This window comes from Ochotona curzoniae, unplaced genomic scaffold (genome assembly GCF_017591425.1).
Source record: "Ochotona curzoniae isolate NIBS_2020 unplaced genomic scaffold, NIBS_Ocur_1.0 scaffold_2453, whole genome shotgun sequence".
NCBI lineage: Eukaryota > Metazoa > Chordata > Mammalia > Lagomorpha > Ochotonidae > Ochotona > Ochotona curzoniae.
The window spans coordinates 1,786,897-1,796,673 of NW_024467094.1; positions in this window are offsets into that span (position 1 = coordinate 1,786,897).

A 9,777-nucleotide genomic window follows, 5' to 3' on the forward strand; every position below is an offset into this window, starting at 1 on the left:
AAGGAAGATCTTCTATCTATGAATTCATCTCCAAAATGGCCACAACCTTCAGGACTGGGCCAGGTTGAAGCCAGGAGCCAGAAACCCTATCCGGGTCTCCCATGTGGGTGTCAGTGGCTGCCTTCCCAGTTGCATTAGCAAGGAGCTGGATGGGCAGTGGAACAGCTGGGACTCGAACAGGCTCTCATTGTGGATCGCCAGCTGCAATCTGCCGCACTATACTGCCAACCTCAAGTTTAAAATCTTGACAGAAGAAAAGTGTTCTGGACACCAATGATGGTGACTGTGGCTACAGTTAAACACTCCATGGAAAAGGAATAAGGAATTCAATATTTCTTAGACTTCAGGGATCCAAATTGGAAAGTCACAAACTCTGCAATGACATGATCTTATAAGTATAAAACCCTGGTTTCTGCTTGTACACAGGTATACAAATCCATTATATTTAGCAAATGAAATTGCAGTGATTGGACACAAATGTAGATTGCAAAAATCAGCTCCATTTCTATTTACTAAATGAGCAAAGTACATTAAAAGTTTCTTTTACAATAACATCAACCATTGAAATATGTAGCAATTGACTTCAGGAGGAAAAAGACTTGCAGACAAAACTAGGAAATATTGCTGAAAGAAATTAAATAAGATAAAAGCAAATTAAAACACAGCCAATTTTTTTAAAATAATGAATTTATCCTTTCTTTGATGATGTTTACATAGTTAAAAAGGATGTACGTCCATGTGGACCACCGACTAAGATGGGAGGGGTTAAGGAGTGTGGAAAAGTGGATGAGACAACTGCTTCCAATTTCCTTTTTCCTTCCTGTATCTTGGGAAAGAGGGGAAAGGGCAGACGGTGGCTCCCAGCAGCCCAACCACATCAGTATCTGGGATGGGGAGGGCTACCCAATCTCATCTCATATTCCCAGATGTGGATCATGGTCTGAGGACACTGCTCAGGTGGTTTTGATAATTCTGAGATGCTGTTGATTTTGTTGCTCTAAGGTTGAGCAAGTCTTTCCAAGTTCCATTGGCTGAAACAGTCCCCTATATGGCCTCAATTTGCCCAGATACTTACTGTCAAAGCTAGGTCAGAAGAGTTGTCCTATTTGTTCTGCCCTCCATGGTATTAGATGCCCTCTGCAGGCCTCAATGAACTTGTCATGTACGTCATGTACATCTGGGCATGCTGTTCACTGTACAGGCTTCAACAACTGAGAACACCCACTTCTGACATATGCACTCCTTGGTCAGCCCACGGATCCTGTGATTTTCACTGTGGTTGGAGTTCTGAGTCTAGTGATCCAGTTGTGTGTGCCAGCTAGTATAAGGTCCGGCTACACACACTAGTGGTTGCAGTCACCTGGTCAATTCTATCCCCAGTCCCATCTCATATGCAAACCAATGAATGCGGTAGCCCAGTCCCTCACACACTTGCACTCCACACACTTGACTCTCATGTACACCAGCAGGAACTTGAGCCTAGTCAGAGTGACCTCCGGAATCCCCACCAGGCTTGTCCCCAGCCTTGGTTCCTGTACATGCCATTATGTGCAGCAGACTGGTTTAGTGTGTCCTGTATCCCATTCGGCCTTTATACACATCAATGGGTGCTGGAACCTAAGTCAGCCTGAGCAACCCCACATTCCAGCCCACACTCATGTCAGTGGGTGCCACTGCCTGTCCAGCCAGGCCCCTCCCCAGCCCTAGTTCCCATACTCACTGGTGGGAAAAGCAGCCCAGCAGTGAGGGACCCAGTTTCCCTAATGGGCCCACTCCCAACCGCAGATCTTGCACTTTCCAGGTGGTTCTGCAGTCTAGCTTGACAGGACTTGCTCCCAGTCCCAGCACCTGCTAGCCAATGCTGTGGCAAAGCCAGATCAACGTGGACTTACTCTGGCTCATGCATGCACCAGTGGATATGGTGGCTTAGCCCTGCCTGGCTCTCACCGTAACCCAACTCACACATGCAGGTCAATGGGTTTTATAGCCGTGCCCAGCCTGGCCTGCCCCAATCCCAGCTTTCACATGCACTAGCACAGCAGGAGCAGTAGCCCAGCAGGGGAGTCCTTGCAGCACCCTTAACTAGGCTTGCCTCCCTGGTATGCAACTCCCGCCCCCCCCCCACCAACGTGTCTTATGTGTGCTGGTGGGAGCTACCACCCAGTCTGGCATGGCCCGCCTTGGCTCAGTATTCACTGATGGGTGCTGAAGTCTGGTTCAGACTGGTCTGCCTCTAGTCCCAGGTCATGCTACCGCCTAGGCTGGTCTGAACTAGCCCCAGTCCTGGTCATAATGTGGACTGGCTGGTGCTGTGGCCCAACCCAGCCAGTCCTGCACCCTGTCCTGGTTCTCATATCTGCCAGTGGGTATTATGAACTGGCCCAGCCTGGCCTACCCCTAGACTTGACCCACAAGTATGCCAGCAGGTAATGTAACCTGGCCTGGGCTGCTTACAGACTTGGTTCTTGCATTTAGCTGCAAAGACAGCATCCTGACAGATGAGTTCCCCAAGCTCCTCTATCTGGTCACCTCCCAGTGGCAGATCTTGCGCAAACTGCTGAGTTCTTAGCCTAACCTGACTTGCCCCATTTTGTGTCCTGGCAGGCACAGTGGTCTTGCCCAATTGTCCCACACCAATTCTGGCTCTTACTGTTGGGTGCTATAGCCCAGCCATGCCTTGCCCACCCTTAGACTCATGTCTCCCGTGGTTCAACAGGTGCAGAGACCTAGCTCAGCCTGTCCTATACCTACCCTGGCTCTTAGGAGCACTAGCAGGTGCTGGAGCCTAGCCCAGTTTGGCGTAACCCAGATCAAATCCACACCTATGCTGAGGGATGGTGCAGCCATGTCCAGCCCAGTTCTCTACCTGCATTCCACCTCTCTCACAACTGGGAACTGTAACTCAGATGGGGCATCCTTTAGCTCTGTGACCAGACTCATTCCCAATCACAGATCCTGCTTGTGCTGGTGGTTACTACAACACAGCTTGGAATAATCCATCACTGGATGCTGCAGCCTGGCCTGGCCTGGCCTGGTCCACCCCTAGTCCAACTCTTGCTGGTGGGTAATGCCGCCTAGTCCTGCCCATCCTGCCCCCATCCTGGCTTTCATGCAAACCAGTAAGTGTGATAGCCTAGCCTGACCTGGCAATGGCCCGCACCCCATTCTAGCACCTGCATGTGTTATGGTTTGGTCTGGCCATGCCTGATCTGCCCTCTACAAGGCAAACCCACACATCTGCCAACAAATGACGCAACCCTGCCCAACCTGAGCAACACCCAGCCATGATTCACTTGTTCACCAGCATGAATGAAGGCCCACCAGGGTAGTTCCTCAAGTTCCCCCACCAGGCCTACTCCAAAACCCAGATCTCATTCATGCCAATAGGTACTAGGCTCTTACCTAGCAGTCTGCCCCACCAATGTTGGCCTTTGTGTAGATGTTGTAGCTGGGCTCACCCCACATCCAATTCTTGGGTGCACCTGCAGATGTCGTAGCCTGGACCAGCCAGACCTGTTCCCCACCCCAGCACCCATGAGTATTGTTGAGTTCCATGATCACCCCTAACTTGGCCTGTCACCATTTCAGCCCTCAAGGAAACCAGCTTGTATGGCAGACCCTAGGGGTGAGCCCACAGATCTGCTCCCAGACCCAGTTCTCTCATGTGCTGGTTAGTGTCATGGCCCAGCTGACATGGCCCATCCCCTTCCCTGATACTCACTGGCATTGGTATTGTATTTGAGCCATGCTAGGCAGTCCCCCGCCCCCAGCTATGGCTTTCGTGTGCTGGTATGCAGTGGTTGGTACAGACTAGCCCAGCTCAGGTCTCCCACGTGGGTGGGTGTATTGGTTTGGCCCTGAAAGGTCCTCCAGTTTCACTCCACCAAACCACCTGGTCTCAGCCCCCTCATTTACCTGCAAGTGCTGTAGCCTGGTTGTCCCCAGAAGTCCCCAAAGGTCAAATTTCTCTCAGCAGCCCTCCCTCCCACATGTCCCCAGACCCCCTTCCCTAAGTAATCCACAGTCCCCCATGCCTGCAAGTACGCAGAACTCCAAGTTCAGTCCCCTGGTGGTGTGCCTGGCTGCCCTGGAGCCCTGTCTTGCTGCCCTAGAGCCCTGCCTGCCCTGGAGCCCTGCCTGTCCTGCCTGCCCTGCCTGCCTGCCTGCCGTGGAGCCCTGCCTGCCTGCCCTGGTGCCCTGTCTTGCTGCCCTGGAGCCCTGCCTGCCTGCCTGCCTGCCTTGGAGCCCTGCATGCTTGGGCGCTGGCCCCAGACACTGTCTACCTGTGTGCCAGCATCTATTCCCAACATATCTTAAAAAAAAAAAAAAATAGGCCACTATACTGGTATACTGGTGTAGTTAACACAAATTTGGTATTAACCAGGCCCAGAATGCTCTCTGGCTCCCAGCAGTGTAACACTTGCCTAGGTACAATGCGACCTATGCAGTTACCTACCACTGGGAACATCCAGTACTCATGGAATGATGCTATGATGGCAACCCTGCTGAAAGTCATTTACACACTTCAAAGATTTTTTTCCTAGAAATACCAAATGTTACAAATAGATATTATAAACAGATGTTACATCTTCAAAAAGTGGTTTTTTTTTTCCCTCAGAAATAGCAACACTCATTTTAAAGTTTGTATGGAATCTCTAGACACTGAAATGGTCAAAATAAATCTGGAAAAACAAGTTAGGGAGAACTCAGACATGCTGATGGCAAACCTGTAGCAACCAAAAAAGTCTGTGTGGTCGTGGCACAAAGACAAATATGGAGTTACTGAATCCAATAGAACAGATGAGACAACTCAGACATCAAGCCATAACTACTTGGTCAGATGATTTTCAACAAAGGGGCCACGGTTCTTCAGTAGCATTGGAGAAAATTCTATATCCACGTGGAAGCTACTGAAACTGAATCGTTATCTGAAACTATTAAAGAACTGAATTGAAAATGTGCTCAAGACCTAAACAAATTGGTGACACTGTACAAAACTTGGCAGAAAATATGGAAGAAAAGCTTTGCAACGTGGCAGATTTCTTGGTTATGACACTAAGGCCTAAGCAAGACTAAAACACCCCAGACAAACAGGACTTCATTGAAATTAAAAAAAACATTTGACCATAGAATAATACTAAACAGCAAAAATATAACTCAAACCAAATGGGAGAGAATACTTGGCAAAAGACAAATGTGATAAGGGATTAGTATCTAGAATACATAAAGAACATCTTCAGCTCTATAGCAGGAAAATGACCAATTAAAAGTAAGCAAGGGACCAGTGCTGTGGTGGAGCTGGTAAAACCAGCACCTGGGACATGGCATCCCATATGTGTTCTGTTTGAGTCTCCAACCACCCAGTTCCAATCCTGCCCTCTGCTGATGTACCCGGGAAAGCAGCGGACGATGACCCAAGTGCTTGGGCCCCTAGTCCTGCGAAGATCGTGGCTCCCTGCTTGAACTGACCCAGCTCTGGCCACTTGTGGCCATCTGGGGAGTGAACCAGCAGACATAAGACATCTCTCATTCTCTCTCTATGTAACTCTGCCTTTCATGTAAATCTTTTTTTTTTTTAAAGTAAGCAAAAGTTCTTGAATATACATTGTTCTAAGGAAAAGACACGCATGGCCATCAAACATACTATCATTAGTGAAATGGAATACTAAATCACAAAGAGATACCACTTCACGTCTGTTAGGATGGCTGTTATCAAATGAACTGATATGCAAAATGAGTGAAATTCTCTTATTATATCTGGAATTACATATATATAATAAGAGAATTTCACATATATATTCACGAATGTATATAATTATATATAATTATATTAATATATAACTATATTATAATTATATAATATTATAATTGTATGCATAATTATAATTATGTATATAATATAATTGCAACGGCCGGTTGCAATCATGTGGGAGTGAACCAGCGGATGGAAGACCTCTCTTTCTGTCTCTTCCTTTCTCTGTAACTCTACCTTTCAAATAAATAAGTTAATATCTCCGTCTTCCCTTAAAAGAAGACTTTGGGAAGGAACTGGTTGAGTTTGAGAGGAGAGCAAAGGAAGAAATCTACAGTTGCCATAACAGGTTGTGGTGCATTAGTTTTAAAGAGCAGACCTGAGAAAGATGCCCACGAAAAAGGCAGGGAAGATAACCTGTCAACCAACAAGGCACAGTAATAGGGAGATTACAGATGCTAGGTAGACGGCGGCTGGCATGGGAGGGTAAAGTGGCCATCCTGGGGAAGTCCACCACGAAAGGGACGAGATAGATCGAAAAACACACCCAGATGGTAAAAAAGATGGTTCCAAAGGTTTTGGGAGTTGCCCTGTAGAACCAATTTTCTAAGTTAGCAATCTTATTCCAAATTAAATTCCTTCACCCTCCTCTCCCCACACACCCCTCTGATATTTCCTTTTAAGCTGATCTACTAATTTGATAATTCCCTCATTGAGTCCAAATCTTTATCAATTTTAAAAAAAATTGTACTTGGTGACATCGTATCTCTTAAGAAAACACCAAACGTCACTGCCTCATTTTCTGTTTCATGTCCTGGAAACTGCTTTTAAGAATGTGGCTTAATGAAAGCAAAAATAATAGGTGTAGAACAATATGTTATGCACTATATGTACAATATATATATAACAGGATAACTGTGTTTAAGAGCTTTTAATTATAGCTGCGAACCAAGATGAGCAATGGAAGAAGGTAACACGCCTGCACGGGGGGAAGGCAAGAAGCTTCCGCTCAGACGCCACTGTCTCCTGCCTACTTGTTGATGGACAACCTCCAGCCTTGCTCTTGGTCAACGATTTAGATTCTCTCCATTCCATCCTCTACAACGCAAAAACTAAATTTTGCGTTACACTCGCTTGCTAAAAATGACCATACAAATCCTCTAGTTCCTTGCTTCCGTGTCTTTCTGACGATCACTACTCCTTAAACTATTTTCTTCTGCTTTGGTTCTCTATGCTCTAAGCCAATGAAACCACATAACATGTGGTTTCTGAAAATCACCACCCTTCATCACACACCTTCTCCGACTGCCTGGAGCATCAGGCCCATGTCTTGTGCCTGTATATATAATGCCTTCCATCTGGAATGCTGCTCTGTTGGCATCTTCCCGACTTTTTAAGATGCCAACTTATTGGCCATGAAACAAAAATAAATCTTAAAAGGCGGGGGAGAAACCCATACAGGCACCAGAGTTCATATAATCTCCAACCTTCGTGTTGATACTTAATGTTCATGCACATGAAATTCTCTTGAAATAATTTCCCTGACAATAAACACAAATTCTTCAATTCTTTGTGATTGTGATAAATCCAATGTAAACTACAATTTGTGAACAAGTAATCATGTTCACAGCACTTGCAGTCTCACTCTCTGCCATCCACATCCACAGAAGACCAATATCTGCCTGCAGTATTGGTAAGTCACATCTGCCCCTTAACTGTCTAGGCATTGACATGACGCTATTTTTTTTCTGTTCCTTCCTCTTTGTGGGAAACCCGTTTAGTATTGTTTGGATAGGACTAAAGTTCACTCTTCCTCTCCTGTATCAGAATACCCGATTCTCTTGGCCACTGTGATTGGTTCATGGATGACAATGCATGGCAGGCTATTTCAACAGAATCCTGCACACAACTTTTAATGGCACTGTGAGCAATGAAGTATTCTTTTCTCTGGAAATAGCAGTTGTCAGAATAACAAGCTGAGATAAAAGGGAATGATCTGATAATAGCTTCTGGACACCTAAATTCATTTCTATCTGAAGGTAAGTCTTACTCTTTAACTGTCTTATCATGGCAGCCTTTTTTTTAAGCTAGGATAACTCGGCAGATTTGAGTCACTATAACATGAGTTGCATGGGCTATAAAACTGAGAATTGAGACAATCATATGAACGATAGTATTGGTGTGGTGAAATGAAGTTTCAGACTGTAGTCGTGCTATATTACTTTGTATTCCTAAATAACTGTTAATGAGCAGATTCCCAACCAGCTCACAATGGACAGGCAACATGAGTTAGCATCACATGGTCACTCTGGAGAGAGTTTCTGAGTCTTGTATAAATACGAAAGCTTGGAGTGCAGAATAGAAAATTGTCAAATGCATCTATGTGATGTGCTTACAAAGCACTGATACATACCTAATGTCATGTGATTGACATAGAAACCCTATGACGTTGATGCTGGGACTATTTCCTTAGGTTTTGTCGTCTAGTCCGTGCGCCACTGATCTCTGGAAAAAACATCTTTTAACAGAAACACATGGGAAGGAGAATGACTCATGGTGAAGTTTGCTTTCTAATTGCAGTATTTGCTTTGCCTGCTCAGTATCTTTAGGTCTCTTTTGGGGAAATGCCATGTCCCTACCCGCAGTGAAACTTATGTGAGTGGCATGGCTCTACCCTCCTTGTCCTGTAATCTTAAGGGGAGGCAACCTCATAAATGAGGTGACTCTGCCTATGAGGCTGATATACTACAGGGATTTGCATGGATCAAGCCCAGCTAGAAAATAGTCTTCAGGATATTCCTGAGGTTTTTTTTTTGGAAGGAGGTATGCTCCTTGGAGTTGTGAATAACTCCAGTAACTTGGAAATGCCAATAGTTGTCTTTGTCATCACAGGAGACAACGTATTTATAGTCCCCCCAAATTGGCTTGGTATAGGGGGTTCCTAGTGTGGTTAAGCTATAACCTATAACAGTGGCATCCCATATGAACACTAGTTTGAGTACTACCTGCTCTGCATTCGACTCCGCTCCTGCTTATGGCCTGGGAAAGCAGTGGAAGGATAACTCAAGGCCTTGGGCCCCTGCACTCACGTGGGAGACCTGGAAAGAGCTCCTGGCCCTTGGCTTTGGATCGGCTCAGCTCCAGCCATTGCAGCTGCTTGGGGAGTGAATCATCAGACGGAAGATCTTCCTCTCTTTCTTTCCTCCTCTCTGTATATTTGATTTTCCAATATAAATAAAATAAGTCGGGTGGGTCTCAGGACGGGGCGTCTCATGCCTGGATCCCGGACAGCCGCCATGGGCACAGCCGCCATGTGCTGAGCTGTCCCCGGGCCTGCTGGTTCCGGGGGCCGCTTCCTTCGGGGTGAGTAGACCGAGGGGGAGGCCTCCGGGACTGGGCAGGCCCGGGACCCACCCGCCGCCCTCATGGGGCGGTGAATGGGATTTGGGAGGGGCGCGACCTTGGGCCTGGGTTATTTAAACCTCCAGCAGCCTCCTGGCAGCTGGTGGGTCTCAGGACGGGGCGTCTCATGCCTGGATCCCGGACAGCCGCCATGGGCACAGACGCCATGTGCTGAGCTGTCCCCGGGCGGCCAGCAGGGGAGCTCTGGGGATTTGGTTCTTTGAGTTGCTGCTTAATTCGCTCCAGGTTGAACCCATTGTGCTTCTTGGACCTGAAACAGGCAGTAACTCTTCCTTAGCAAAACTTTCAGTCACTAATAATTCTGAGCACCAAATAGCAGTCATGCAGAAGCTAGGGCTTGGGGCCTGTCCTGCAAAAGTAGCTCCAACAGTTGGCCAATGTGTCAACTGGTAATGGAACAGAGTAGATTAGGCACGACTGAACAAACTTAGCCCACAAGTAAAACTAGAAACCAGGAGGGAGCAGAGGTCTTGCCGAGCTAGGTTCTTGTACCTGCTGGTCTGTTGGAGCCAGGGACGCTAAGCCACAGTGTCTAAGGCAGAGGTCGGGACAGGTGAGGGGCTGTGCCAAGCTGAGTCAGAGCATCCATTGGCAGGCAAGTG